We start from the raw sequence: 19,868 nt of genomic DNA, 5'->3' as shown, positions 1-19,868 counted from the left end.
TAGTTCATCTAGTTTGCAATGTGCCCCGACGCGGCAGTGGAGAAGACCAAGAATTGACAAGTCGGGATGGGAATGGGAAGGGGAGTTGCAATGACATTCAACTAGGAGGCAGGGAAGCCACTGCAGACAGAGCATTTGTGTTCTGCCAAACACTGGCCTAGTTGACACTTAGGGTGGTGTTCTTACCTTTTTTTCTGTTATTCATTCCTTGAGGTTGTTCTTCTGTTTTGAGTATGTCTGTGGAGTAAGAATTTCAGGTTGTATATTGTATACATTGTCTGATTTTAAATGGAACCATTGAATTTGGTCTTGTCAATGTCAAGGAGGCTCAAAACAGAAGGATTGGGATTACCTCCCCATTTCTAGAATGGCTTATCTAGATGCCAATGGACTTGAGGCATATCTTTATGTTTGGTATACACATTCCTCAGAAGTGGCACTGTGGCAGGGTGAGTAGAGTTGCTGCCCCATCACTCCAGTCACCCAGGTTCAGTCCTGGCATCTGGTGCTGTTGGTAAGTCCATAGGTTTTTACTGGATGCACCACATCCCAAAAATGCATTGGTTAGTAGGTAAATACCAGTCAAAATAGCACCAAGCTGCAGAATCTGTTGAAATCACTACTCAGACTTAACTGGTTTCTTTTTAAGTTCATAAGGTTGGTTTTGGGGACAGGGGGTGGGGTTAGGGTTTAGGAACATGGATGTGTAGAGTTAGAGGACAGGATGGAGTTTCGGCCTCTGCTCTGCAGTTGCAGGAAAACAACACAGATGCGTGAAGGACATCCATTGACAGATGCTGGGCCTGCTGAAGCTGTAGATGAACAAAGATGAGGACTGGTGGGCCCCAGGTCAGCCAGTAATCCAGATCAGCAGATCTGGGATTAGGCAGGAGACACAAGGTCCAGTGAACTCCTAGGTATGCAAGTCAGTAAGTACAGAGTTCAAGGCCCTGTCATCAGCGAGTCGATACTGAAGATCCAAGCCCAAAGGTCAATTAGAGGTCTTGAAGTTGAAGCTTGGAGGCTGAAGACCTAGGTCCATGAGTCTACTGGAGAAGTCAAACGCCTGATCTCTGCAAGTCAACTGGAGGTGGGAGGCCTGGAGGCAGTTTACTCTGGGGTGAGAATGTGGGTGGGTCAGAAGGACGGGGCTTAATTTGCTGTTGTTGTTGCTTGTGTTGTTTTCCTGAGTGTTGTGGTCATGCCATGTTTGAGGCCAAAAATGGGCCGAAGGGCATGTTTCTGTGCTGAATCTCTATATGATAGTGAGGAGGGAACCTTGATCCTGATTAACAATGGATATTTGTAGATCTCCAAGACTGCAAAGTTAACCATAAAAGAAAATAAAAGAATGTTAGGACTTTGAACTTGCGTGGGAGTATTGGCACAAAAATGATTAACTAAGATTCAGGCGCTCCCTTTGTCTGCAAATTTTAATGGAGTTATTAAACCATTCGATAAAAACATGTTGATACCTGATCGGGTGACCGAGAGACCAACCACATAGAGCTTACCCACTTGCTCAAACTCTGAGATTGAAAACTAATCTCTACAGCTGAAAGCAGTGAAAACAAAATGATGCGCTGCATTCTTGCATTAAACTTCATCTTGTAAAGAAAGTTTGCATGTTACTGTAGCTTCATTTGTTCCCCTCTCCCCTCCCAATATCAGCCACTTGGGACTTTTAAACACCATTTTCATTCATTCATAAACTGTGTTAGAGAATAAGGGCTTTATTTTGGCCAAGGAAAGAAGACAAGTGAAAAAGTTTAACACAAAGGGAAAAAGCAGCTGGATGAAAAGCAGAGGACACAGGAACAAGAACAGGAGTAGATCATGGGCTCGCGGGCTTGCCCCACCTTTCCACATGATCATTAAGATAGGGTGGCATGGTAGCGTAGAGACTAGCACTAATCTTTACAGTACAGGTGACATGGGTGGAATTCACCCTGCTGCCTGTAAAGAGTTTGTACGTTCTCTCCTTCAAGTGCTCCAGTTTCTTCCCGCAGGCTGGTAGGTTGATTGGTTATTGTAACTTGTACCATAGTTAGGCTCAGATTAAAATCAAGGGATTGCTGGGCAGTGAGGCTCAGGGGACCAGAAGGGCCTGGTTCATGCCGTATAAATAAATACATAAGATTTGCTTTATTTGTCAAATGTACATTGAAACATAGTGAAATATGTTATTTGCATCAACAACCAATGGTCAAAGGATGTGCAGGATCAACCCACAAGAGTCACCATGCTTCTGGATCCAACATAGCATGCTCACAACTCACTAACTCTAACCCATGTATCTTTGGAGTGTGAGTTACCTCAAGCCACATCTCTTCTGTGCTCATTGCCCACTGCCCTTAATCTCCTTCATTAAATATCCTAATGAAAAGACTAAGGCCATTCAGCCCATTGAGTCTGCTCTGTCATTCCATCATGTCTGATTTATTATCCCTTTCAACCCCATTTTCCTACCTTCTCTTTGTAACCTTTGATGGTCTTGACCGAACTGAGAGGCTAGAATAATGGAGAGAAGAAAAGCATAGGTGGAAACTATTCATCTCATTTGAGTCCTTGCTGTGAAAAATAAAACAATCATTTAAAATAATCCCTCCAACTAGTGTATCGCTCAAGTGCTCATCCAGCTGCTTCTTAGAAGAAATTCACTTCAAGATTTTTGCCTTCTCTATCTTTTCTGGAATCAAACTAACTTTATACATAAGCTGTCACTTCTCCTAGGATCAGTCTGCCAAATGGAGAGAGAAAGGAGGTCCATGAGTGAACACACAGGGGGATGGATGGGTATAGATCATGTGCAGGCAGAATGGATTTGTTTGTCAGCATGGAAATCACGGGCTGAGTGGCCTGTTCCTGTGCTGTAATCTTCTACATCATAAAAATGTCTTTGGGTGGATGAGCTCATTTCTTAACTGTAAACTAGGAGAGACAGAACACCACATGTGAACAAACTACTTCCAGATGTTTGGAGTTTCCACTGAACAGTAGTTAGTTCCAGTATATTATTGAAACCAGGTAGTACTGATTTGTCTCTTTATTTTATCTTGGAATTTGGGACAAGTTGTAACAGCCCCGTGCTATAATACTCTCTTGTTGAATGAAATCATTTTGAAAGTGTGAACTGTGGTATATGTGGGCAGAAACATCGAAAAATTTATGGACTTCACTGCACGGCGAAACACTACCCAGCAAACAATTACACTGACAATACCTTGGCTGTGGAATTTCCACAGACAATCCATTTTTGTTCTCGGAAAATATTCAATTGGAAAATGCAAGGAATGACTGTATTTCCAAATTCCAAGTTGGCTCCAAAAAGCAGTGAAAAAATCTTTGTTAATAAAATTGAGGAGATACCTACAGTACATGCGATGTTTTTTTATGGACTGTGTCCCAAGAAGCAGATAAGTTCCTTGGGATTATATTTCTAAAGCCAGCTCACTAACCCTAATAGTCAAGCCAAACACATACAAATGGGATAAGCACTTGCTCACCCATGGAGTTGACAGACATCCTTCACATGACACACAAAGCGATCCTTTCAACATAAACAGTAAGCTTCATTCATTCCCACGACATAACTTTCAACACTCCCCTGTCACTCTCTCGACATGGTCTGTAAACATTCTCACCGTGCCAATGGCAGCACCTCTAATCAAAGCAAGGTGAAGTCCTCGCACTCCTAGAGCCAGGACCTCCGATGAGACAATGCAAGCTGTCTGTGAAATGCACACATGCCTGCTCTCATTCAGAGATGGAACCTGACAGATCAACAATCCTCTCTAACATTCTCGAGGAATTTTCAAGTGTGAAATAACAATCCATTTAATACACAGAAAAACAAAATTCACCTCAGGAAGGAAAGAACCGATGCATGATCTTCGCATGGAGAAGACTCCTTCAAACCACCTCCTTTATGTAAACCCTAAAATATAAAAGAAGAAAAAGTCAACCTCATATTCGACAGCAACTGATTTGCCAGTTCATGTCTAAAGTTTTGAAGATTTCCCGAGACCTTCATGTAAATAAATCCAAAATATTACACAGGAAATAAATTACTTTGAAGAAGGTGGTTTATGCTATTAATTGTGTCCCCAGAGGCTTAGTTAGGTGTGTGCTTAACTGGGTGGATACACGGGTAAAGGTATGCAGGAAAACATCATTTTATGCCATGCTTGGCAGAGGGAGGTACTAATACAAGCCTTGGCAACAGAAATTTCACTCTACCAACAGGTCAGAAACTCCTGGTGACGTTGCTGCTAACATTACATAGATGAACTAAATAACAGATGGGGGCAGGGAGAGAAGCCTTCTTTCTACATTGCCTTTTACAAATTAAGCTTGCAGAGTCATAAGACCAGAAGATACAGGAGCAAAATTAGGCCATTTGGCCCATCAAGCCAGCTCCATTTCATCATGGCTGATCCAATTTTCCTCTCAGCACCAATCTCCTGCCTTCTGCCTGCATCCCTCATGACCTGACCAATCAAGAATCTATCAACGTCTGCCTTCAATATACACAAAGATTTGGCCTCCATAGCTGCCTGTGGCAAAGAATTCCATAGATTCGGCACTCTCTAGCTAAAGAAATTCCTCATTTCCATTCTAAAAGGACACCCTCTATTCTGAGGCTGTGTCCTCTGGTCTAAGACTCTCCAACCATAGGAAGTGTCCTCTCCATATCCACTCTATCAAGGCTTTTCACCATTTGATAGGATGCAGTGAGGCCACCCCTCATTCTTTTGAATTCCAGTGAACACAGGACAGAGCCATCAAACACTCTTCGTATGTCAAGGCATTCAATCCCAGAATCATTACTGTGAACCTCCTCTGAACGCTCTCCAGCCTGAGCACATCTTTTCTAAGATAAGGTGGCCAAAACTACACACAATACTCCAAGTGAGGCCTCACCAGTGCTTTATGAAGTCTCAACACTACATCCTTGCTTTAACATGTGAGACCTCACATACAGCACTGGGACAGGTCCTTTGACCAACTGGTCTGTGCTGTACTGTTACTCTGCTTAGTCCCACTGACCTGCATCTGGACATTGGCCTTTATGCCTCCTCCTATCCAAACTTCTCTTAAACGTTGCAGTCAAACCCACATCCACCCACTTCGGCTGGCAGCACGTTCCACATTCGCACCAACCTCTGATCCTCCTAAACATTTCACCTTTCACCCTTAACCCATAACCTTGAGTTCCAGTTTCACCAAACCTCAGTGGAAAAAGCCTGCGTGCATTTACTCTGCCTATACACTTCATAATTTTTCATACCTCTAACAAATCACCCCTCATTCTTCAACACTCCAGAGAATAAAGTCAACCTTTCCCAAAGCTCAGGTCCTCAAGTTTTGGCAACATCCTCATAAGTTTTCTCTGCACTCTTTCAATCTCATTGATATCTTTTCTGCAAAGAGGTGACCAGAACTTCACATAATACTCCAAATTTCTAGGCTTAGCAACGGTCACTTTAATTATATCTCCATCTCGGAAGCAATAGTCAAAATGAAAAGGCTTTCTACCATAAGATAGTCAGGGATGGAAATTCACCATCTATAGAGAAGCCAGAGGTGTGAGTACACCATCGATAGAGAAGGCGGCGATGGAAGTGCACCATCTGTACAGAGACTGAGTTTCAGGTGGATGACATTCCAGCAGAGTTGGTAAGGCTGTTGTAACCATGAAGTATGAAGTGAAATTACAGGTTGAGAGAGAGCAAGAGAAACATTCCATCAACATGACTAAAATGTGTTCTAACTTTCATTTTCCACTACGACATTGAGTAGGATTGCAACTCATTTCCCCCTGGAGAGGTTTTATTGGAATCTCAAAGATGTAGGTAACAACAAAGGGACTAGGAACAAGATTCGGCCATTTGGTCCATCACAACCGTGCTGCATTCAATAACAATATGGCCGACTTTTTACCTCAACACACCTTCCTACACCAATCCCCTATCTCTATCTTGTACTTGAGATTCAAAGTTCAAACTAAATTTATTATCAAAGTACATACATGTTAACATGTACTACCTTGAGATTCACTTGCATGTTGGCATTTACAAGGAAAAGGAAATGCGACACAATTTTATGAAAATCCTACATAAATAGACAAAGACTGACAAACGACCGATGCACAAAAGGAGAGAAACTGTGCAAATAAAATACTAAGAACATGAGCTGTAAAGACGCCTTGACCCGAGCACATTCAAACTGGCCGTGTGACGCATTTTAAAGGAAACAGGGCAACTGGCCTGATCAACAGTAAGTGGTTGATTAATCAGATAATTTGTTCTTTGCTGATGCTAGTTGGGTGGTATGCGTGTGCTGCCCCAGTGACTACCTGAAATCAGACATCCATCACACGTAAAGGTTCAGCATCTGACTGCAGTATTTCTTCAACTCAACTGACAGCCAATCTGAAACTTGGCCCAGAAGTCAGAATGCGACCAAACATATTTAGTTAGTGGTGGGGACGGGGATTTGTTGTCCATTTAGATGCTCAGGCCCATGGTTTTTTTTTTAAAGTACTGTTCATAGGATGCTGGGGTCAGTGACGGGGTCAGCCCTGACTGCCTCAGAATTCAGCAATGCTAGGAGAATGGAGACAAAAGGAGAATGTTGGACTCTGGAACTATATGGAACAAGTTCTTCCACCCACAATGTTGGTGCCCACCTGCCTGCATTCCCTCCATTCACATTATGTCCATGTATCTGAATGCTTTTAAATGTCACTACAGCTTTTGCTTCCACCAATACCTCTGACAGTATACTCCAGGCAACTAGTACTTCAAAACAGCAACCACCTTGCACATCTCCCTTATCTTTTCCCTCTCTCAGCTTAAAGCTCTGCCTCTTTTACCCTGGAAAGAGATTAACAAATGGTATGCTGGAGGAACTCAAGAGCAGCAGCAACTGTAGAAATGAAGTATTGACATTCCAGGTTGAACTCCAAACTGACTACCTCCAGTGAAGGTTGATTTTAGTTTTCTGAAGGGCATTAGTCAACCAAATAGTTTTTTACAACAATCCTCTGCTCCTGATCCTAGCTGTTTATTCAGGCTTTCAGTCTGTTAACAGCTGAGATTTAGTTTATAGTGGGACTTGAATTTGTGCCCTCAGAACATTTATCCAGCCTTTGGATTCAGTGTCTCATTCAATAACCTGTATGCCACCCATTCAGCCAAACCTTGGCTTACCTGTGATCTAAACTCATTCCACTTTTACATGTTTTATTTTCTTTTAAACTTCCAAAATATTTGAGGAAAGAGGAGTTTGGGCTGGGAAGGCCATCAAACACAAATGAAAGCAAGAGTTTGAAGTGAAGAGAGTTGTAAACTCAGCCAGCTCCATCGTGGACCCCGCCTCCCCGCAGAGGACATCTTCAATAGGCGATGCCTCAAGGAGGGTGGCATCCATTACTAAGGGCCGTCACTAACCAGGCCATGCTCCCTTCTCATTGCTATGATCATGGAGGAGGTACCGGAGCCTGAATAAATGCATTAAACATTTTAGGAACAACTTCTATCCTTCCGCCATCAGGTTTCTAAACTCATTCTCCTCACTTTTTGAACTTATTCTTTCATACATAGCCTATTGCAATTTACAGTAAAATACTTGGTACTGTACAGTATCACTGCCACAAAACAACAAATTTCACTACATGTAATGGCCTCCAACTTGATGGCATCAATATCGGTCTCTTTTCCCTCTCACTCCCCTCTTCTACTTCCCACTCTGGACCACACCAGCTGTCTATCATCTTTCCCTGGTTACCTCCTCCTTCCCTTTTCCTATGGTCTACTCTCCTCTCCAGCCCTTTACCCTTCCCACTCACCACTTTCCCTCCTTCCCCTGCCCCTTCCCCTTCTTTTCCAGTTCTGAAGAAGGGTCTCAGCACAAAACGTCGACTGTTTGTTCATATCCATAGATGCTACCCGATCAGTTGAGATCCTCTCGCATTTTGCTTTGGATTTCCAGCATCCGGGAAATTCTGGTGTCAGTGATAATAAATGTAACTGAAGGTTTTTGCAGAAAGGAGGGTGATAATTAGAAAGTGGAGCTAAATGTGGTGCAAAGAGGGGTTCCAGTCGATGCAAGCCAGCCTGTCAGAGAAAGAACATTCCAAATCTGCTGCCCTGGAGGACCTCGGCAGGCAGAGGTTTAACAAGCAACATTAATTGGAGGGCAAATCACACAAAGTGGAACTGTGGGGGTCAAGGAAAGCAGCTTTGGAGTACATGGAGACACAGGAGATTTTACAAACGCTGGAAATGCAGAGCAACACTCACATGTAATAAATGAAGTTGAGAGACTGGGGTGAGGGGAGGGAGGAAATGGCACAGTTGGCACTGGAACGGAACTGAGTGAGGTGCACACATGGTAGGCATGCCTCTTGAAATTCTGATCATCATTGTTAACACCCACTACCGAGTCAGGCCTGAGCTAGCAGCCCGAATGCGAGCAAGGAAAGGACACTGGATGCGGAGGTTTGAATGGGAGTCAATCTTGCCACTATTTTATTTGAGAACATTCTTGATAAGATATGACTATTGCAGATAAGCTACTGGTGTGGGCACAGTGACCACAAAGACGCTGTAGAGCTACGCCCACACCAGCAAGTCCCAACTGGCCAAGAATAACAATGACTAATCAATCAGATTATTTAACTCTTTGGGATACCGGCAGAGTCAAGAACTCTTGGTTCCAACATCAGCTTCTCAATAGTGACTTCAGCAGTTACCACAGGTAAAAGGTGAAACTACTCAAGCTAAAAATGCCTTTGAAAAACCTACACAACAAATTCAGAACTGGGGGCGTGGCAATACTGATCAGAGATAGTGTCACAGCTGTAAAAAAGGAGGAAGTCTCTGCGGATGGCAGTTCAAAACAGGAAGGGGTCAATAAATTGACTGGGTGTTTTTTTTTTACAGACCATCCAATAGTAACAGGGACATTGAGGAGCAGATAGGGAGACAGATTCTGGAAAGGTGTAATAATAACAGGGTTGTCGTGGTGGGAGATTTTAATTTCCCAAATATTAATTGGCATCTCCCTAGAGCAAAGAGGTTAGATGGGGTGGAGTTTGTTAGGTGTGTTCAGGAAGGTTTCCTGACACAATATGTAGATAAGCCTACAAGAGGAGAGGCTGTACTTGATCTGGTATTGGGAAACGAACCTGGTCAGGTGTCAGATCTCTTAGTGGGAGAGCATTTTAGAGATAGTGATCACAATTCTATCTCCTTTACCATAGAATTGGAGAGGGATAGGAAAAGACAAGTTAGGGAAACGTTTAATTGGTGTAAGGGGAAATATGAAGTTATCAGGCGGGAACCTGAAGCATAAATTGGTGACCAGTGGAGTGCCTCCGGGATCTGTTCTAGGACCCCTTCTCTTTGTGATTTTTATAAATTACCTGGATGAGGAAGTGGAGGGATGGGTTTGTAAGTTTGCTGATGAAACAAAAGTTGGGTATGTTGTGGATAGTGTGGAGGGTTGTCAGAGGTTACAGTGGGACATTGATAGGATGCAAAACTGGGCTGAGAAGTGGCAGATGGAGTTCAACCCAGATAAGGGCGAGGTGGTTCATTTTGGTAGGTCAAATATGATGGCAGAATATAGTATTAATGGTAAGACTCTCGGTAGTCTGGAGGATCAGAGGGATCTTGGGGTCCGAGTCCATAGGACACTCAACCTGATGCACAGGTTGACTCTGTGGTTAAGAAGGCATACGGTGCATTGGCCTTCATCAATCGTGGGATTGAGTTTAAGAGCCGAGAGGTAATGTTACAGCTATGTCGGACCCTGGTCAGACCCCACTTGGAGTACTGTGCTCATTTCTGGTCAGCTCTCTACAGGAAGGATGTGGAAACTATAGAAAGAGTACACAGGAGATTTACAAGGATGTTGTCTGGAACTCAGCATTTTCTCCTTGGGGCAACGGAGGATGTGAGGTGACCTGATAGAGATGTATAAGATGATGAGAGGCATTGATCTTGTTGATAGAGGTTTTTTCCCAGGGCTGAAATGGCTAACATGAGAAAGCACAGTTTTAAGGTGCTAGGAAGTAGGTACAGAGGAGATGTCAGGGGTAGGTTGTTTTTTTTTTAAAAACGCAGAGAGTGGTGAATGTGTGGAATGGGCTGCCAGCGACGGTGGTGGAGGTGGATATGATAGGGTCTTTTAAGAGACTCCCGGATAGGTACATGCAGCTCAGAAAAATAGAGGGCTATGGGTAACCCTAGGTAATTTCTAAAGTACATGTTTGGCACAGCATTGTGGGCCAAAGGGCCTGTATTGTGCTGTAGGTTTTCTTTGTTTCTATAACCCACAGCAAGAGATACTCTCCCCATTGTTCCCACAAGTTCCTGGAACTTTCAAAGTTTGGAATACAACATCAGCAGCAGGCTGAAAAGTTACACAATAAACAGTTTGCACTGATCCCAGATGAACTGGATAGCTCCATTCATTCAGCCACTGACCGAAGTATATTCGCTCCATTTGAAAGCACCTGCTTTTGTTCCTTGGCTTCAGTGTGGGCTGCCTGCAGACGTGGAAAGGCACCTTTCAATCCTCACTGTCGCTACAATGTATTGAGTGCAGCGTCCTTGTGTGATGACATGTCACATCACTCCCTATAGATATACAAAACCTGCCTTCTGTGAGCTTACAATTCCCTTCAAAGACACCTTGAAAAGAAAAAAAGGATTATGAGCCAACAATCCATTAAAGACATATTTCTAAACACGTACTCTCCGCCCCCAGGCTAGTGTAATGCCAGATCCATTCTTGCATTCTGCCTTATGATCCAGAAGATGCCAAAAAGGAATGTGCAAAATCTCATGCACTCAACTGCACCCAGAACAACACTTCACCTCGAGATACAGTATTTGCACAACATCTGCGTGTGGTACAACAACAAAGCCAACATTAGGCATCGCTGCTTTTCTCTGCTGCACAGAAGGATTGGAATGCCATGAGATAAAGCATGGCGATGCATTTTTCCAATGGAATGGGACCGGAATGCAAAGTCAGATTCGATACTGCCAAAGTTGTTCTTTTCAACCTACAACAGACTCTTTACAATTCACGTTCTCAGCATTATTTTTTATTTGCACAGTTTTCCTTTTGAACATTGGTTGCTTGTGTTCGTCTGCTTATGTATAGTTTTTAGTAAATTCTATTGTAATTAATTTCTCATCTAAATGCCTGCAAGAAATTAGTCTCAAGCTAGTATATGACCACTTGGACAACAATCTGACTTCGAACTTTAAAATGGATGAAAGCAAAATGAGTCATTTGCAACACAAAACAAGTAATCGGTCACACAGCACAGAAATGGTTCATTGGGCCCATGTTGCTCATCTGCCATCTTTTTAGTCTGCCATGTTACTGTCAAACTCAAATTCTATCACGTATCCATAGGCCTACCAACATGCACAGTTTTGGGATGTGGGAGGAAATTAGACAGCAGGTCACACAGTTGGTCCACGGTCACAGGGACAATGCAGAAACTCCTCAGAAACAGTAGCACAAGTCAGAGAACCCAAGAGGCATCCAAACTGACAGCTGGAACACCGCGCCAATACTTCTATAAACCGCATGTACAGTCCATAAAATTAAGGTGGCATAGGAACAAAATGTTCAATCTGTGCTACTGATATGATCTCACCGTATTTAAACTGACAGGTAAAAGGCAGCAGAGTATGAAAGGGCGAGGTGGGGGAGCAGATGAATAGATGAGGTCACGGATGCTGAGATGTTTCCGGTAACCAGCATTCCCTCTGGCCCACCCAAGACTTACCACACAATCCTTTCTTTCTAATATCTCCCCCACTCATAGCCCATTTCAGGTTCTCACCCTAACCCTACGTGGTACCATCACCCAATTATTTCATTTCCCCTTTCCTCTCTGTTCCTTTCTGCCCAGTATCCTTCCTCATCTGATTCCACTCACCACCTTCTTTATCAAAATCTATAGTCGTCTCATCTCCAAATACCACCCCCCTCTCATCTGGACTCACCTATCACTTGCTGGCTGCTGCCTCTCTCCTCTACACTCTCAGTTCTGATGCAGGGTCCTGACTCAAGACTGTTGACCATCCCTCTGTCTCTGCAGATGCTGCACCAAGTTCCTCCAGAGTCGGTGCTTTTGTTTGGATCAAGGAGCATTTCTTCATTTGGCCAACCTGGTGTTACACCAAATGATGTATTCACTCCATTCAATGTTGGATCGAAGACTAAATCTCATTCAGAACTGAGTATTGCGGCTACAGTTACAAATGAACTTTGGATTAACTGCTAGATTGACAACCAGAAGAGCCATATAATTGCTGCTTGTTTATGTTCTGTACATTGTCAACTGTGCTAGAGCTGGAGGGGATGAAGGTGGAGTAAGTAAAAGATTGATCTACAACATCCCTGATATGGCATTAAAGTAACTTTAAAAGAAATGGAGTAGTTCTTTAGTGGAGTTAACCATTCTGATGGAGAAAATGTTGCCTTTAATTATACATAGTAAGCTCCCAGAAACAAAGTTATAAACACCAGATTCTCCACCGGAGGGGCAGGATGTTGGAGTAGCTATTCCTGTTTCCCTCAGATTGGAGCTGAGGTCTTTACTTTCACCTCACCATGTCTTGGCTTAATGCATCTTATGCACCCTCGCAGTACCACATTGCGGCTGAAGTCTCTGGAACTAGACACGAACTTGAAATGAACCAACTCCTAGGGTGGCAATGTGGTGCAGCAATTTGCTCTTGACAGCGCTGGCAATCAGCATTTGGACTTCAATTTCTGCCACTGTCTGTAAGGACTTTGTGCACTCTCCCTGTAACTGTGCTGGCTTCCTCTGGGTGCATGGTTTCCTCTCACATTCCAAAGAATGCAAGGCTCAGTAGAAGTTAGTATGTTGTGGGCATGCGATGCTGGTGCCAGAAGAACGCCGACATTTGGGGGTGTCCCCAACACAATCCTCACTCATTTGATTTGATCCAAACAATGTATTTCACCCCACGTTTCCATGTACCTGTGAGAAATAAAGCTAATCTTATTTACTCAGGAAAAATTTGTACCATCCTCTGAGACAAAGTTGAATCTCAGTCCTGAACCACAGGCAACAAAGCTAAAGTATTGAAGACATGCAATTGAATTACCAAAACCATGAAGCAACTGGAACATTCCCGCCCTGAAGGACACATTTCTCATGATTGGAGGCCTTGGAACAATGGATCGAGGAAACAGAGATCCTTTACATCCCCATTTCCATTTCTATTGCGAACACAATCCAGTTTTGTTTTCCATAAGTTAACATAGAACTCATCTGACAGTGAGTGATTCTGGAGTTAGTCATATCCACAAGGAGTTAGGACATGTTGCTGAGGATATTGCTCATCTTTCCATTGCCTCAACGGTCCTTTGTCATTTATCCAAGGCATTAGTTACTTGTTTTAACAGAAGAATATTTAACTCAAAGTCAGAGTAAGGTTATCTCTGCTCTTCGTTGAAGGGTGGGTGCACATTGCCACTGGGGCAGTGTATCACGACAACATCGTCAACAATCAGAAGTTTTGGTTTCAAAATAAGTTGTAATTCATTTTCCTAGGCATTGCTCCAACCCCTTTAGGGACTGGTATTTAGAATGAAAACACAAACTTGCTAAGAAAAATCCCACCCTAGATATTAAGTTGCCTCCTCCTCTTCACACACCAGTGGGGTTCAGTTTTGCAATCTATGTTTCTGTATTACTGTGGCCTGAAAAGTGATTTAGGTTTGCGGCAAAGTCAAGCAAGGGACAACTGTATTGAAGGAGGCAGCCTACTCACAAAAACAAGTCACACTGGTAGGCAGAAATAATATTAAATGAAGTTTATTGCATTTAAGAGTTACATAGCAACATGAGCACACCATTCCGATGGTGAAGACAACAAGGAGAAATTACTTTGTTCTTAGCAGAATTTATAATCTAATTTATTTAATAAATCAAGAGCCAACAGAATAGTCTGGTTAGAAGCGGCATTAAATTTGGGCATTTGATCACAAGGGAGTGAAGGTGAGGTACACTGAGAGGAAGTGTCAAAGGGCACAGAACAAAGGCACAAGGAATAAGATTTTCAGCCTGTACAGACACTATGTTAAGGCAAGGATATGGCAAATTATGACTAGGAATATGGGTTCAAAATAATATTCCTAAATTTGCTTCCTTTTTAAAGTTCTGTCATCATGATGCTTAACGTGTGTTGGGAAGTGGAATAGGATAGAACAGAAACATTTCAAGAGTTGGCCACTTCCCACTGAGGCTGCTTGGACGTTCTGGGCTATTATAGATGGGCCTCCACTTCAGTCCATCTTCCTGCTTTCTCACCTCACTCCTATGTCCTTTCAGTCTGAAATTAAATATAACCAGGCATTTTGGCTTTCACGACCTTATGCTCGGAATGTCCACAGATTCACTATTCTCTGGAAAGAAGCAAAACACTCTCATCTTAGTCCTAAAAACATGAACTTCTATCTTAACTGTGACCACTGGTTTTGGATGCCAGAGCTGACGCAACATCTTATCTGCACTCAGCCAGTCAAGACTTATCATAATTTTGTACATTTCAACGAGGAGACCTTTTATTCTTCGAACCTCCTGCGAACTCAAGTCACCCCAACTTAGCCTCTTCTCCAGGAACTTGGCCTCAATAACTCTTTGTGCAATTGGATTCTGGATTTCCTTACATGTAGGCCCTAGTTAGTTTAGATTTGCAAAATCTCCTCCAATCTCCACCAACACAGGAGCACCAAAAGAATGTGTGCTTAGCTCCCTGCTCTACTTGCTTTACACAAGCATAGCTCCAACGCCATATTCAACTGTGCTGATAACAACACAGATGTGGGCCAAATTAAACATGGTGAAGAATCAGCATACGGGAGGGGGTTTGAAAATCTGGCTCAGTGACGTTGTACTACAACAACCACCTCTCACTCAATGCCAGCAAGACAAAGGAGCTGATTATAGATGCCAAGAGAGGGAAATCAGAGATCCATAAGTCCAAGGGGAGAGTTAGCAACTTTAAATTCCTAGGTGTTACTATTTCCGAGGACGTGTCCTGGACCCAGCAGGCAAGTGCAATTACAAAGAAAGCATAGCAGCGCCTCTGCTTGTTTAGGAGTTTGCTGGGATTCAGCATGACATCTGAAATTTTGACAAACTTCCGCAGAAGTGTTATGGAGAGTATATTGACTGGTTGCATCACAGCCTGGTATGGAAACACCAATGCCTTTGAATGGAAAATCCCACAAATTGTAATGGATTCAGCCCAGTACATCACAGGTAAAGCCCTCCCAACCACTGAACACATCTACATGAAACACTGTCGTACAAGGTTCTTGAACCTGGTGGACTCACACCACCAGGTTCAAGAACAGTTACTACCCCTCAACCATCACACTCATGAATAAAAGGGCTAACTACACTCACTTGTCCCATCATTGAAATGTTTTCAGAACCAATGATCTCACTTTTAAGGATTATCTCATTATCTCACATTCTCATTATTTATTACTATTTATTTGCACTTGCACTGTTTGTTGACTTCTGTACTCTAGTTGTTCTTTCATTGATCCGGTCATGGTTACTGCTCTATAGATTTGCTGAATATGCCCACAAGAAAATGAATCTCAGCGTTGCACATGGTGATATACATGAACTTTGATAATGAAAATTTCCTTTGAATTTTGGTGGAGCACTCTCCACGTGCCTAATTGAGTACAGTTCCACAAATCCCAAACACTTCAAAGCTTTCCGAGATATAGCAGCCTGCCTCATCATCCTAGACATTCATTCTTTCCACCAGTGGGGTCCAGAAGCTGCAAAATTGATTACCATTACTCGCCAAAGTTACTCTGACAGAACCTCCTAAGTGTGTAATCCTTACCACCAAGAATAGCAGATTCATGTAACCACCAGAAGTAAGCAGGGAACCATCCCAACTTGGAAATATCTCTTTTCCTTTGTCACCTCTGGATCGAAACCCTGCAACTTCCTGCAGAACAACATTATGGGAATATCTTCGGACATACAGCAGTGACTCCGGAAGCCAAGCTGCCACAACCATAAAAGGGCAAATAGGGAATGGTCAATAAATACAGCTCCATTCTGATGATGTCAGGCCCCAAGAATCTGACACACTGAACTAGTAACAAATCTCAACTATTGTCGCACAGATTGTGGCAAACAAGGAAGTGAAACCTAGTTACATAGATTTAGAATGAATGACACAAGGCTACAGAATTGCTGCAAAAAACATCAAGTCAGATTTCCGAATGATCCATGAATACTACTACATCATTTTTTGCACTGTTTTGTAATTATTAGTAATATTTATGCCTTTGCATTGCACTGCTGCTTCAAAACAACAAATTTCATGGCATAAGATGGTGATAATAAACTCAATTCTTATGAAAATGAATCTCAGTGTAGGATATAGTGACATATACAGTACATACTTGAATAATCATTGACTCTGAACTTCATTCTAAATTGGATAATTTGGAAATATTAATTGACTTCTGATGAAAAGACATCAATCTGAAACACTTACCCCGTTTCCCTGATCCTACAGATGCTGGCTGATCTGCTGCATATCCCAAACATGTTTAGCTTGGATTTCCAGGGACTGTAGCATTTGATTTTCCAAATAATGAGCTTTCGTTGTGAAGCTTCAAACCTTCCGATAATATCTAATGCTTTCAAGTCTCCACTATCAGAAGATAAATTATCAAAAGATGAAAATCTTGATAGGTCAGATTTAAATTTGGTCAGAGATAGTGTTTCAGCAATGATTAAAATTACTAATTTGCAGTGTTTTTAAAGAGATAAAGTCATACTACTACACTGACTACTGTACACGAGCTTCACCTCGTTATCAGTCAGATTTAATATCACCAGCATACGTTGTGAAATTTGTTAACTTCATGGTAGCAGTACAACGCAATACATGGTAATATAAGAAAATAACTGTACGTGTGTGTGTGTGTATGTAAGTGTGTATCTGTGTGTGTGTGTGTGTGTATATCAAGCAGTTAAAAAAATAATGCAAAAACATTTAAAAAGTAGTGAGGTAGTGTTCATAGGTTCAATGTCCATTCAGAAATCGGAAGGCAGAGGGAAAAAAGCAGTTCCTGAATTGCTGAATGTGTGCCTTCAGGCTTTTGTACCTCCTTCCTGATGGTAACAATGAGAAGAGGGCATGTCCAGGGTGGTGGGGGACCTTAATAATGGACGCAGCCTTCCTGAGGCACTGCTCCTTGAAGATGTCTTAGATACAATGCAGGCCAGTACCCATGATGGAGCTGTCTAATTTTACAACTTTCTGCAGCTTACTTTGATCCTGTGCAATAGCCCCACCATACCAGATAGTGATGCAGCCAATCAGAATGCTCTCCATGGTACATCTGTAGAAATTTGAGTGTTTTAGCTGACATTTAAAATCTCCTCAAACTCCTAATGAAATATAGCCACTGTCTTGCCTTCTTCATAGCTGCATCAATATGCTGGGACCAGGTTACGTCCTCAGAGGTACTGACATCCAGGAACTTGAATTTGTTCACTCTCTCCACCTCTGACCCCTCTATAAGAATTGGAGTGTGTTCCTTCATCTTACCCTTTCTGAAGTTCACAATCAGCTCTTTGGTCTTAGTGACGTTGAGTGCCAGGTTGTTGCTGCAGCACCACTCCACTAGTTGGTATATCTCGCTCCTGTACACCCTCTCGTCACCATCTGAGGTTCTGCCAACAATGGTTGTATCATCAGCAAACTTATAGATAGATTCCTAGATATCTGACCCGCAACTTTGCTAAACTCTTAACACTGCATTACACCCATCAGACGTAATGACAGAGGAAGTTTAAATATAGTCTGCCTCAATCAATACAAAAACAACATGAGATAATGAGTCACTTCAAAAGATTTTAATCCAAGTTACCCATATTAGTAATTCCTTCCAGTGGGAAAACTATGCAAAACCACACCAATTGCAAGTGTCTAAGTCAGTGAATGGATTTCATGTTGAATCGCTTCCTAAAGATGTAACTTCCCTAAAACAAACTTCCATCCCTCCTTCCAAACAATTTGGGTCACATTTGAGCAACGCGGTGTGGCAACAGTTGGTGCTGTTGTCTCGCAGCTCTGGGGACCCACAGTCCACTGTGAGGCTTCAAGACAGAGTGGGCAAAACCTGTCAGGTGCAGGGTTACATGGATAAATGTGAAACTCGGACTGATGATACGTAACACGAACAAGCAGATCAGCTCGGCAGATGAGTGGAAAATGGAATCTGATTCAGAGAAAAGCAAGGCAATGCCTTTGGGAGTTACAATAAATCAAAGACACTCATGGCATGAAGTGCTTGCAGGTTGGAGTAGCACAATAGATAAATAAAGGTAGTTAAAACACTCAGATGTGATGTTTTCCTCTATACAACCAAGACAGAACACAAGCGCAGGAAGGTTATGTTCGCAATGCAGTAAACCACAGTTGAGTACCAGGATGTGGCAGCATTAGACCTTAGAGTCAGTTGTACAGCACACAATCCGGCCCTTCAGCCCATCACATCCATGACGACCTTTTTGGCCAATGACATTCATCCCACTTGCCCACAACAGGTCTGTAGCCTTCTATATCTTACTCATTCAGTTGCTGTCTAACTATTTCCTGAATGTAGCGTTTGTAGCTGATTGTACCATAGCCTCTGGGAGCACAATCCAGATATCGACCACAGTGGGTAGTGTAACACTATTCTCACACCGGTGTCCAGGGTTCAATTCATGCCACTATCGGTAAGGAGCACACACGTTCTTCTTGTGAGTGCATGTGTTTCCTCCAACTTTCTAAAGATGTGCAGGTTAGTAGGCAACATGAGTGTAATTGGGCAGCATGGGGTTGTCGGACTGGAAGGGTCCATACCATGCTGAATCTCTAAAAAAAAAAATCAAAACTTTTCCCCTCAAACTTCCTTTAAAATTTCTTCCTCTCTCTTTTGATATTGGAAAATTATCCTTACTATCTACTCCTGCCCATGTATGTCATAAACTCACAGGTGGATAGGGTAGTTAAGAAAGCTTATGAGGTGTTAGCTTTCATAAGTCGAGGGATAGAGTTTAAGAGTCGCGATGTAATGATGCAGCTCTATAAAACTCTGGTCAGGCCACACTTGGAGTACTGTGTCCAGTTCTGGTCGCCTCACTATAGGAAGGATGTGGAAGCAGTGAAAAAGGTACAGAGGAGATTTACCAGGATGCTGCCTGGTTTAGAGAATATGCATTATGATCAGAGATTAAGGGAGCTAGGGCTTTACTCTTTGGAGAGAAGGAGGATAAGAGGAGATATGATAGAGGTGCACAAGATAATAAGAGGAATAGATAGAGTGGACAGCCTGCGCCTCTTCCCCAGGGCACCACTGCTCAATACAAGAGGACATGGCTTTAAGGTAAGGGGTGGGAAGTTCAAGGGGGATATTAGAGGAAGGTTTTTTTTACTCAGAGAGTGGTTGGTGCGTGGAATGCACTGCCTGAGTCAGTGGTGGAGGCAGATACACTAGTGAAGTTTAAGAGACTACCAGACAGGTATATGGAGGAATTTAAGGTGGGGCGTTATATGGGAGGCAGAGTTTGAGGGCTGCCACAACATTGTGGGCCGAAGGGCCTGTACTATGCTGCACTATTCTATGTTCTATGTAAACTTATATACTTCCATCCAGTCACTGCTCCAGAGTGAAGAAGCACAGCCTGTTCATTCTCTCCCCATAACTAAAGCCCTCCAATCCAGGCAACATCTTGGGTGAATCTCCTCATCTTCTCTCTAACGTCA

This window comes from Mobula hypostoma, chromosome 20, assembly GCF_963921235.1.
Source record: "Mobula hypostoma chromosome 20, sMobHyp1.1, whole genome shotgun sequence".
NCBI classification, from domain to species: domain Eukaryota; kingdom Metazoa; phylum Chordata; class Chondrichthyes; order Myliobatiformes; family Myliobatidae; genus Mobula; species Mobula hypostoma.
The sequence above is the reverse complement of the archived record's forward strand: the minus strand, read 5'-3'. Positions refer to the sequence as shown.